This window comes from Triticum dicoccoides, chromosome 5B, assembly GCF_002162155.2.
Source record: "Triticum dicoccoides isolate Atlit2015 ecotype Zavitan chromosome 5B, WEW_v2.0, whole genome shotgun sequence".
Lineage (NCBI taxonomy): Eukaryota > Viridiplantae > Streptophyta > Magnoliopsida > Poales > Poaceae > Triticum > Triticum dicoccoides.
The window spans coordinates 46,900,475-46,912,839 of record NC_041389.1 but is presented as its reverse complement, the minus strand read 5'-3'; the positions used below and the strand labels follow the sequence as shown (position 1 = coordinate 46,912,839).

Below are 12,365 nucleotides of genomic sequence, written 5' to 3'. Positions count from 1 at the left end.
GCCCACCGGAAGGGGGCCATCGGGGCGACCGGTGCGGGGGGCGGCGGCTGGGCCGCGGCCGGGGAGGCCGGCAGGGAGGGGGCGGGGAAGGACGCCGGCGGCGCAGCGGCGGAGACGACGGTGGAGCCCGCGGCGGAGCCGGCGGAGTCGCCCGAGACGCCCATCCTCCAACTCGTTCCTTTTCTCTGTTTGCTCCTCCTCGACCACTTGACAGTCTACAATCTTCAGCCCTCCACAAGCTACAAAAAAGCAAGAAAATCAACCCAAACAACATTGTAGGAACTGTTGGGCATAAGCCACGGTGATCGTGTCGGGCGTGCGTGTGTGCACGCGCGGGACCGATCGGGAGCGTGGCGAGTCGCGTGTGTGCGTTCGTATGTGGCGTTTGAGCGTGCGTGTGCATGTACACGGAACACGTCGTGGGTGGCCTGGCCTGTTGGCGAGCCGTACGGGGATCTCGTGCATGATCCGTTGGAAGCCAGCCGCGAGCTGCGCGCTGGAGCGCGTCGCTGCCGCGAGCGAGGCGGGCGGATCGTGGGTGCGAGAGAGCAGGGGGTGAGGGTGCGTGCCCAGTCACTGGCCCTGGGTATAAAACCCGTACAGTGACGTTGTAATAGGTGGGCACTCGAGTTGTTGCTCGAGGGGAAAATACAAGGCCGTACGAGCGGCGGTGTATGAGCACCGGGAACCTCCTGTGTCCACCCTTCTACTTCCTCTCTTGATCGTTTGAACTAGAGCACTGAGAGAGAGAGAGGGGTCCGGCGAGCTATAGGCAAGGGCGAGGGCAAGAGCGGTTCCAACAGATGGTATCGGAGCATCGGGTTCGGAGGAGCTCGCCGGCGATGGCTCGTGTCCCGTGCGGCGGCGGAGCACGGTGATGCCGGGCGTGCGGAGAGCGCGGCGGCCGCGGCGGACCTACGCGGTGGCGCAGAGGCTGCGGTGGCGCGGCGCGGCTCGGCGGAGGGAAGGCCAAGCTCCAGGACACGCCGGATCGGTCGCGTTGGTCGCGTCGGAGCGCGATCATGGCGCGGGCTGGTGGCGTGCGAAGCGTGGCAGAACAAGACGCGGCGACGGGCTCACCGCGTCGGGCGCGTGTATGGGCGCGCGCCAGACGTAGCGGGCACGTCGGGACCGCGGGTGCGGACCACGTCGAGGCGCTGGACCTGGTGCGCAGATCGCGTACGTGCACGGCGGGAGCGCGGGCCGGGAGCGCGGGGACGTGGGGAATGCGCTCAAAGGACACGGCGGCACGGTGGCAGGCGTGGCAGCGACGTCAGGGCGGTGGCGGCTACAACGACGTCGACGGCGTGGCGGGAGCGCGGGACGCGGGGTGCTGCGCGGTACGGCGGCCATGGCGACATCGACGACGATGGACTCACCTGCTGTAGTTCGTGGCTTAGGGGTGTGAGTGTTGGGCATAAGCCACGGTGATCGTGTCGGGCGTGCGTGTGTGCGCGCGCGGGACCGATCGGGAGCGTGGCGAGTCGCGTGTGTGCGTTCGTATGTGGCGTTTGAGCGTGCGTGTGCATGTACACGGAACACGTCGTGGGTGGCCTGGCCTGGTGGCGAGCCGTACGGGGATCTCGTGCATGATCCGTTGGAAGCCAGCCGCGAGCTGCGCGCTGGAGCGCGTCGCTGCCGCGAGCGAGGCGGGCGGATCGTGGGCGCGAGAGAGCAGGGGGTGAGGGTGCGTGCCCAGTCACTGGCCCTGGGTATAAAACCCGTACGGTGACGTTGTAATAGGTGGGCACTCGAGTTGTTGCTCGAGGGGAAAATACAAGGCCGTACGAGCGGCGGTGTATGAGCACCGGGAACCTCCTGTGTCCACCCTTCTACTTCCTCTCTTGATCGTTTGAACTAGAGCACCGAGAGAGAGAGGGGTCCGGCGAGCTGTAGGCAATGGCGAGGGCAAGAGCGAGCGGTTCCAACAGGAACGATATAGACAAGACAAAAGAACCTCAACTTGTTCGCTCTTTTTTAGTTGAGTAACTCCTTCCAGAGTAAATGGTCAAGCTGGCCGCAAGAAAGAAACACACAAAAAACCCGAGAATAGTGCACCAACAAGAAGGAAAATAATCTACATATGGACAAACTGACAGAGTTTGTGCTTCAGGAACCAAAAGATTTGGGGAGAGAGAAAAGCATACCTAATAGAACTTCATAGGCATGTCAACCCCTTGTTTATTCTCCAATTTCAGCCCTAGCATTGAAGGAAGCCCAACCCTCTCATGAACAGACTTTAGAGTGAAGCTCATTGATGATGGCACTGTTAGCAGTCAGAAACTGTATAAGCGAGGTTATTCCGCCTTCTTGGCCCTCTTAAATAGCTTGTACATACCTGTTTTAGAGTCAAGAGAAAAAAATGATATCAACTAAGCATATCTAAAATCCATCATAATACATACAAAGAATGTGCTATGTCTGAAATAAAATGGAACATGCAAATTAGATAGTTATTTATAAGTTAAATACCATTTTAGGTGTGTTTTCACCAAACAGATACAGTGAACAGTCGAGCACGTAATTATAAATTGATAATTATCAGTAAGATCTTCACACTTCTCGGGGAACAAATAAAACAGGAAACCAGGTGGTTTACCTTGATACAAAAGTGACCTTACTCAAATTCATTTTCAGATGACAAACACTATAGTGGAAGCACCAACCCTAGCGAAATACCATCAAGAAATGGTGCTACTTAATCATAGTAGAAAGGATAAAAATGCATATAACAAAACAAGGAATAATACCTGTCAGGCCTGCTCTTGCATACCAAAATAACATGGCCTCTTGCAAAATATAGAGATCTAGGAACGGCCCATAACACCAAAAGATGTAGCAGAGGAAGGTACCAAACTTATCACAAGCATCTCCATTATGACTGGAATATACCCTGGAAATTAATACAAGCTAGGTATATCACATATGCACCATAATAATTTCAAAAGAAGTGCAAAAATATGTACCCAACATAGAACATAGGTCGTTGTGTATAAGAAACAAAAAGTAGTTTGCATATACAAGGATAATACAGGAACAACCGTGATTGTGTGTGTGTAAGAGAGAGAGAGAGAGAGAGAGAGAGAGAGAGAGAGAGAGAGAGAGAGAGAGAGAGAGAGAGAGAGCATTGTAAGCATTGTACCAGTACACATTTATAGGAATGAAACACACACAGTTCAGCTGCTATATAGGGTAATATCTTTCCATTCATTATGAGCATTGTGCTATTTGCTGGCAAACTTCGTGATGCAAGAGTATATATAAATATGCGTATGTCATTGCTGCCTAGGTTCAGAGCCATGCAAATCAAATCGCGACAGATGAGATTTATGCCAATTAACTCCCTTGAGTGCTAAACCTTCATATGTTCTACAGTAGTGAAAAGGGAAGCTGTCTCCATCGCTGGTATAGACTAATGGCCTCCTGAGTGAACAAATATAAAAAATCTGCAACTGAGGTTGCTTAAATGTAAGCATTTTCCCATGCACTCCTAGGCCGATTTGTAATGGGCAATGGCACGTAGTGTCTGCAATATCCAGGAGGAAAATTCCTCTCGACATCTCCTGCCTTGCCATGGCCGGTTGCACCTCGGGGTCTTGTAGGTAGTTCGAAGGGCCAGTACTCCTGTTTCTCCATAGGATGGTCTTCAGTAGGATTCAGAGTGAACAGGTTGGAGGTTCTATATAGCCTATTGATCTGCTGATAATTAGGTAAAACTAAGCAAGAAAAGCAAAGGATTATCTCTGTATTGGCTTGTTTAATATCTGCTATCTTGGTCATTGTAAGGGTAAAGTAAATTCATATAGGTGCATAGCAAAGGTATTGCAAGGAAGGTATTCAGCAGGCCAAAGCAAAGACATGAAATATCTGTTTTTTTGTTTGTAGACCCATCATTAAACATCTTGTGTGCATGACAAAAATAGGAAGTATGTAAAATCTGGGAACTATCTAAGTGAGTTTACTACACAGTTTATTTTTGGTGAAGAATATATGCTCTGGGGCCTAATTACTTAGATCGAATGAAATATTAGCATAGTATAAAGAGCAGAGAGCAGGAGAAACTAATGTGTAGACAATTAGTATGGAGAGGCTAGCTGGTACTCACCTGTGCTTTTCTGGTTCGATTAGGAATTTAGGATGCTGATCTTTAAAACTGAGGTAGTGCAGTACAATAATCAATATAAGATAGGAAGTGAGCCTGATAGAAAACGATGTCGGCGGCGCTAGATGACCCGCGGACGCAAGAAGCCAAGAAGCCAATTAAAACCAATAATTCTATGGGTATTGGGAACCATTATATATGTGAATACCTTAAATCAATCAAAAGAGAAATAAAGAGCCTGATTTAAACCATGATTTATTTGCCCATAGACCATTACATTATTAGCCGGACAAAAAACAAATGCTTTGATGCCATATTGTTCCAAAATGGGTTCAGTATCACAAAGCAAAGGAGATCCACAGACCATACTACAAGTATATCTTTCAAGCTTCAAAAAAATAGATACGGATCAAAAGAGGCTATCACATCATCCTGGTCATTAACATCAAAACCATAATTTTGGATTTCTGAAGTTGCAAAATACTTTCTGGACAACATCCATAGATTATACAACAAAATGGAGAAGGAAAAACAAATGAAAACATACAAATTAACATTAGCAAGACGAATGGTAAACCCGCTCGAAAGGTAGTCATCATCAACAATTCTTGCTTCAGTAATGACAACCAACCATCACATATATCCATCCATGATACATAAAGGGGAAAAGTAAATTACCTTGGATGAGAACCAACCATCACATATATCCATCCATGATACATAAAGGGGGGAAGTAAATTACCTTGGATGAGAACGAATTAATTGTCAGGTTGCTGCAGCTGCCAAAAATGCCCCAGTTTAATACATGGATTCTGTCAATGCAACTCGCATAGTCACCTAGGTACACAGAAATAGACAAAAATAATGCATCAATTAAAATGAACCAAAACAAGCAGAGCAGATCATGGGAAAGATAGGGTGGGAGAGAGAGAGTTAAATCAAGGCAAGGAGGAGGGAAGTGGGGAGTACCTATGCGTGGGGAGGGGGACCTCGCCGACGCAGGACGACGCCGACCGATGACCCTCTCCCGTCAGCCGCCACACCTCCCTCTCCTCTTTCCTCTCTCTTTCTCCCTCCTCTCCTCTCCTTCCTTCTCTCTCTCCCTCTCATCTTCTCTCTCTGCTAGGGTTCATGCGGGAGGAGGGGATTGGGGAGGCTAGGGATGGGCGGGGGCTGGGGATGACGAGACGCCGCCATGCATGAAGAGGAGAGGAGGTGGCGCAGAGGGAGAGAGAGGAAGGAGAGGAGGCGCCGCTGAGGGCAAGAAAGGAGATGAGGACGAGGCGGCGGCGGCGGCAGGAGAGGAGGCGGCTGCGGGGGCACGGGCTAGGTCTTTTCTCTCGCGCTACCCGCTCGCTTCCCCTTTTCTCTCGCTGTTCACTTCGCTGCGCCGTCTGCTCGCTTTCGCTGCCCTCGTCGCTACAGTAACGCGCACACTGTTCATGCATAAAAAAGGAGACGTGGCCACGGCCGCTAGATAGCCGGACTCCTTCATCCTTTATATGTTCAATGATCACTCCCTCCGTCCCGTAATATAAGAGTGTTTTTGACACTACACTGCGTTCTATAATATAAGAACATTGCTTTGCCATGCCGAAAGAATTCGAAACCTCCCGGAAGTCATCAGTCACCACTTCTCCTTATGCTCAATACTCGACTGGATCAAGAATGACTTGAACTATCTCAGCTAATCTATGGGCTACAAGTAATCCTTGATCAGCTGATCATCCTAGTTCCTAGATTCTGTATCAATAAATTTTTGGCCCATTTGTATAAACATGTCCTCTAGTCGCAACCCTCTGGTCATGGCTCCCTCAGATCGAGTGAACCTTCCATATATCAATTGTAGCGCCATCCAGGGCGCAAGATAGCTCACTGTTTGAAAGTTTTCAATCCAACCATAATATTCTGACAAGTGGATGCTAGTTTTCTTAGCTCCGCTAACAACAATGTTGCTTCCGGGGTTTCGAAAATATCCGGTCTACGTGTCGGTTGCTCTTCTGGAAACTGTTCTATCGCCCTTACCGGCGGAAGGGTTTCCTGCTTTGTTTTAGGTGTTCTTTTGGTCGATTAGGGTTTGTGTCCTACTCAGAACGACAAAGTGGCATCAACTCCATGAAGATGAAATAACATCCACCACACTCAGCTCCCATCCCGACGAGGCATCTAGCTTTGCCGTACGGTGTGTTAGGGTATGTCTCCGACAGATCATATGGTATTCAGTTAGTTGGATATATGTGGATACACAAATAGAAATGGAAATGGGGACAATCCCCTATGCCCCCCCCCGGCTTGAACATCCATGTCCCCATATATTCCCCATTATCCCATCTCCATCCCCATTTGCATGATCATGGATGAACGGGTGTGGTGAATAGGATACCATCCCCATCCCACCATTACCCTACGGGGGATAGACTTCTTCAGTAAATATCCCCATGGGGAAGGTTTTCTCTCAACCACCCCATAAAAGATGAAATCCTCGTCAGTTTGGTGGGTCTGGGGCCTCATTGTTGTCCCTATCTACAAGTTGGATACTTTTGATCTACGCTTCACTTCACCGGTGATGGTATGTCAGGACGGGCAATCACAACGACATCTGAGCAGCGACACCTCAAGTGTTCACCATGCATGCATTTAGTTTGATAGTTCTTAGCTCTAGATTGTACAGTATTCTTGTGTGTAGTGTGAACATGGATTGATCAAGAGAAGTTATGCATGTGTGGATTGCTACTAGTAATGGTCTCCTGACGCAGTGGAATTAATTGTTAGTGTTAGAGTACGTAATGGGCCTAATGGGCCCATTAGTCTTAGGGTTAATTAGAGATAAGGGTCGCTTGCTTAGGGGTCAAGTAAGCCTTGCTTGGGAGTCAAGTAAACCTCTCTATATAAAGAGAGGAGATGTATCAATCTAATCAAGCAAGAATTAAGAAGGAAATCCCTTCCTCCTGCCCGGCCGTGGGCAAAAAGGCCCCCGGCCAGCACTCTCGCACCCTCCTTCTAGCAGCACCATAACAATTTGGTATCAGGCAGCTCAGTTCCGATCATGTCTTCCCCGTCGCCCACCCCATCGCTTCCGCTGCTGACCGTCACCACCGCGCCGCTGGCCATCTACACCGCGCCGCTGCCCTCCCCGTCCGTGCCGCTGGTCGCATCCTCCGGCGTCGCCACCGCTCAGATGCCGGCGCCCTCCACCACACCACCCGTCGCCGCCGGAGGAGATCACCTGGGTCCTCAACGACCTCGTCACAGCCGTCCAGGGGATCCGGCTGTACCTGGCCAGCCCCTACGGGCCGCCGCTGCCCCTGCCACCGACTGTCGGCCCTGCCGTGGTACTCGCCGCATCCAGGGGCCTCCGCGGTGTTCGCTGGGATGCTGCAGCTCCAGCTGCAGCTGCCGCCGCCGCCCGCCACCGCCCGCCGCCGCTCCATAGTGGCCGCAGTGGCCGGCGCCGACTCCCGCTGTGCCTCCAGCGCCCATCGCCGCCCCCGCGCCTCTGTGGCTGCCGTGGCAGCCGCCGCACCAGGCGGCCTTCGCCGCGCTCGCTGGGCCACTGGAGCAGCCGCTGCAGCTGCCATCCATCGCCACCATCGCCCAGCCCTGGCTGTAGTGGCAGCCGCCGCTCCTGGCGGCCTCCGTCGCGTCCGGCGCTTTGCCGCAGCAGTTGCTGCTGCTGTCCGGTGCGGCACCACAGTAGCTGCAGCAGCCACCGCCGGTCAGCTCCGGTCCCGCATCGGCCGCATCGGCGGGAGTCCCGCTTCACCAAGTCCAGTCCCCGCCGTCGCCGTCACCGTTTTCGTCTTGGATCGCTACCCGCCACGTGTCGGCGGCGGTGAGGCTGCAGGCTGCTGCGCGTGGCCTCCTAGCGCGTCGGCATGTGCGGGAGATGCGTGGTCTGCAGCTGCCGCTCCTCCAAGTTGCCCTTCGCTGCGCAAAGGACCTCGGTCTCATCCGCTGCATCGGGGATCTTGGGCATGCGGTTTTCCCTACGGGCGGCGGGCATGATGTTTTCCCCGCGGGCAGCGACCTCAAATTATGCGACATCGGCGGTTGGGGGGGCGCACCCCTCCTCGTCATTCTCCATCGCAAGCCCTCCACTCTTTCCTGTGCGGTGCAAACCAACAGTCGTCCGACAGGGAGAAGGCATGGTGTCACCGACAGCAGCGCACCGCGTAGCACCACTGCATTCCGCCACCGGCCGCCGCGAGGGCGCCTCTGCTGGTCACTCTTGCGACCACTTCCAGGTGGTCATACACATGCATTCCTTTTGTCCAGGTGGTGTCCATGGGATCCAGGTGGCTGTACACGTGCACGTCCGACGTGCGGATGGTGTCCACTTTTTGTTAAGGGGTCCAAAATAAAGCGTCCCAGTCCATTTCAGGTTGAGAATAATAAAACAAGCCGAGATGTAAAAGGCTTGTTTTTAGGTGTTAGGTTTGTGTTGCGTCGAGTCATGGTTATAAGTTGGTTAGGCTGCAGCTCGAGGACAAGCTGCATGTCCAGGTGGGGTGTAGTGTTAAAGTACGTAATGGGCCTAATGGGCCCATTAGTCTTAGGGTTAATTAGAGATAAGGGTCGCTTGCTTAGGGGTCAAGTAAGCCTTGCTTGGGAGTCAAGTAAACCTCTCTATATAAAGAGAGGAGATGTATCAATCTAATCAATCAAGAATTAAGAAGAAAATCCCTTCCCTCTTGCCCGGCCGTGGGCAAAAAGGCCCCCGGCCAGCCCTCTCGCGCCCTCCTTCTAGCAGCACCATAACAGTTAGATATAATTTCTGCACTGATAAATCTCATGAAGATCCCTCGATTTGATCTTATATGAAAGTAGTAGGACTTTTCACTCCAAGAAAAAGAAGGCAGTGAAACTTATTCTCGATGGCATATAGCACTTCCAAGTGGGCTAGACTTATAGCAATGCTGGCTTTAAAGCCTTAATGTTGCACATGTAGTGGATAGGAGCACACAATATATGTAGTACGAGTGTACGACCGAGATGTGAAATAAACATTGTAACAAGATTTCTCATATGTACTAATACATAGGTTTCATACTATATATCTTAGAGAGAGTACCCTCCTGGCATACATCACTCTTCCCCTAGTCTCATCCGTCAAGAGGGAGGTCACTTGTCTTAGCTAGAAATGACTGGATCTCCCCTATACGAGTTTCTCCTTATGTGGCGTGCTCAAGTAGAAATGGGAGTCGTCAGGATTCAGGAATGTAAGCATCGTGTAGTGCACTAGTGCACAGTAGCAAGGGGATGAAAGATTCATCTGCGAGTAGAGCCAAGGGTGCGGCCTGACTTCGTCTACAAGAGTATCACAATAGACGAAGCTGGGCGGAGGGTGAGCAGCTCTGCAGCTGGGAGCATCGCAGCCTTGTAGCTGATCAGTTTCTTCAGCTGAACGAGGCCCTTATAAGGATAGGGCGTATTGTGTATTTTAACTAAAGATAGGGCGTATTGTGTATTTTAGGATATATTCTATTTTCCTGGGCCTTTGCTACTATCTCTAGGATTGTAACCGCAACAAGGTTTCAATTCATGGTTTTCACGACTTAGTGATGATGCTCTGACCATGGCAGCTATTACTAGCTATAGCGAAAGCTCTCAAAGCATTTTAATATTTAGTTAAAAAATAACATTCTAATACATTGAGTAATTTACCCAAAACCACCAAACTTGAGGCTAGGATAACAACTTGGTACCACATTTGTGCCGGGGCACAAAAAACTACCAACTCTTCGCCTAACCAGTAACGCGGAGCACTAATTGTTGAGTTTACTCAAGAAAACAGCGAACCCGACAGGTAGGCCCCACTTGTCGGGCTGACGTGGTGATGACCAAAAAGTTTGACCGACTGATGTGGCAAATAAGACGCGGAACCCACTTGTAGATGAGTAAACGGTCATCTTCTTCACATCTCCATTTGTATTGGCCATTTCATCAAACAGCTTTTGGGCGGCCACGAGGGAGCTCTTTCTTGCAGTCACAACGATGAGCTTGACTGTATACATTGTTTTGATGCAGAGGTCGGGGTTACAGCCCTTTTAAAAAAAACGATGAGCTTGACACGACCGGAGCATGGGCGGAGTGCTGGCTTTTGATCGCTAGATCAGATCACCCAGGATCAACAACATATGTGTATGTGCTAAGCTAGCACACACGCATGCAGCTGGATGGATTTCCAGCCGTACCTGGTCTAGCTAGTACGTACCTCGCGTACGTACGTGAGCTAGCTGATCGAAAGAAATCGATCGTTTCGGCGGAACTCGGATAAACTCAGCGAACGAGGAAAAACCAGATCGGTAGACTTGTTTATAGCCAAAGGCTCGTATCGAGCCATGCTCTTTTATTGCTCTGAACTTTTCGTTGTGATACAGATTACATGGGATACCTTGAGTACATATACTAGCTAACCTGGCTAACTAGTAGTCCTACTCGGTGATGGATTAGGAAACCTACACGGACACACGCATATGCACGTGCATAGAACGGACACGGACTAGCGGTCGTGTTTAATCCCAATATTCACCCCCTTAAACATGACTGTCCTTGATGCGACCTGGATCCCAAATGCGATGACTACTACTCATAAGCAATATCCTAGGCATTGCATTTGCCATTTCTTGTAGCATTTCAGGGATCGCCTTTCTTGTCGTCAGCACTTCCGTAGCTTGACGCCGACTCTCCTTGGTCGCGTCTTCAACCTTCACCTGTTCATTGGTGCTTGGTAGTCTGTCTTTAGGATCATCCAGAGGACATCTTTTAATCTCGTGTGCGATCAAACTTTGGTCTAACTTTGAGTTCCAAGCTCTTGGCGCTTGCTTCAGTCCGTAAAGTGCCTTCTTGAGCTTGTAAACTTTCCCTTCTTCTTCTTCTTTCTTCTCGTAGCCGAGGAGTTGTTCCACGTACACTTCTTCTTTGAGGTTGCTGTTGAGGAAAGCGGATTTCACATCCATATGATGAACCTGCCAATCCTCTTGTGCTGCCAAAGCTAGGAGCACTCTCACCGTCTCGATTCGAGCAACCGGTGCAAACACCTCCTCATAGTCAACTCCTTGATGTTGTACGTAGCCCTTTGCGACGAGTCTTGCCTTGTGCTTCACAATGGCACCCTTCGTGTCCTTCTTCAACTTGTAAACCCACTTCAAACCTATGGCCTTTTGGTTCGGAGGTCGGGTTACCAAAGTCCACATGCCATTGCTCTCGATCGCCTTCATCTCCTCATCCATGGCGTGCATCCAACTTGAACTTTTGCTCGCCTCTACGAAGTTCATCGGCTCCTCAACTCCGAGTAAACACAAATCGGAGTACTCGAGTGTAACTGGCTTTGCGTACTTGTAGACTTTCTTGAGGGGCTTGTAGCGACGAGGCCCGAAAGAATCCGTCGTGGCTTGCGAAGGAGGCGACACAAATTGTGTCGGTGTCGATGCACTTGAGGAAGACGGTTGAGTCCCGAGCATGGTAGATGCCGGGTCGTTGGCATCCGCGTCGTTGGCGTAGTCGTCGTGATCGTGACCATCATCTTGATTGTCATCATCACTATGCGCCTCATTGTCGAGATCTCCGCCTGTGTCGTGCACGTCGTTGTCGCTATCACCTTGCGACCCATGCGCGTCGTCGTCGGTGTCGGCATCATGGTGATCACTGCCATTGCGGTCACCTTGGTTGTGCGTCTTGCCAACCACCTGGACATCCTCCCCTGCATCTTCATCAGTTGGAAATTCAACAGTGAATATGTTACCGTTTGGAGCATCGTCGGCAGCTGCGCTCCAATTCCACGCTTGGTTTTCTTCAAACACAACGTCGCGTGAAATCCGTAGACGCTTGGTTTGTGGATCGTAGAAGCGGTATGCCTTGGTGCCGGAACTCCTCTCGTATCCGATGAACACCATCTTGGTGCTACGATCGGAAAGCTTTGAGAGATGCGGCTCCGCCGTCTTCACATGCGCCACGCACCCGAACATTTGTAGATGAGACTCATTCGGCTTACGTCCGTAAATTGCTTCATACGGAGTCTTGCCGATCACCGCCTTGGTTGGAGCCCGGTTGAGAAGGTAGACCGCCGTCGAGACAGCTTCTCCCCAAAAAGTCCCTGGCAAGTTCTTGCTCTTGAGTAAACTTCTCGCCATGTCAACGACGGTTCGATTGCGCCTTTCAACAACCCCGTTCTGCTGCGGCGTATAAGGTGCCGTGAGGAACCTTTTTATGCCAATCTTCTCGCAGTAGTCGTTGAACTCGTTCGACGTAAACTCTCCGCCAC

General features: G+C 50.8%; 1 long non-coding RNA gene across 1 annotated transcript; it reads right to left on the bottom strand.

Annotated features, from left to right (window-relative positions):
- Positions 1-2,176: 2,176 nt before the first annotated feature.
- On the bottom strand, positions 2,177-5,383 carry LOC119305133. The gene is made up of 3 exons (XR_005148559.1): positions 5,072-5,383; positions 2,751-4,939; positions 2,177-2,338 (listed from the first exon to the last, which is right to left on the bottom strand). It is a non-coding gene; the product is annotated as an uncharacterized LOC119305133 (long non-coding RNA).
- Positions 5,384-12,365: the final 6,982 nt, after the last annotated feature.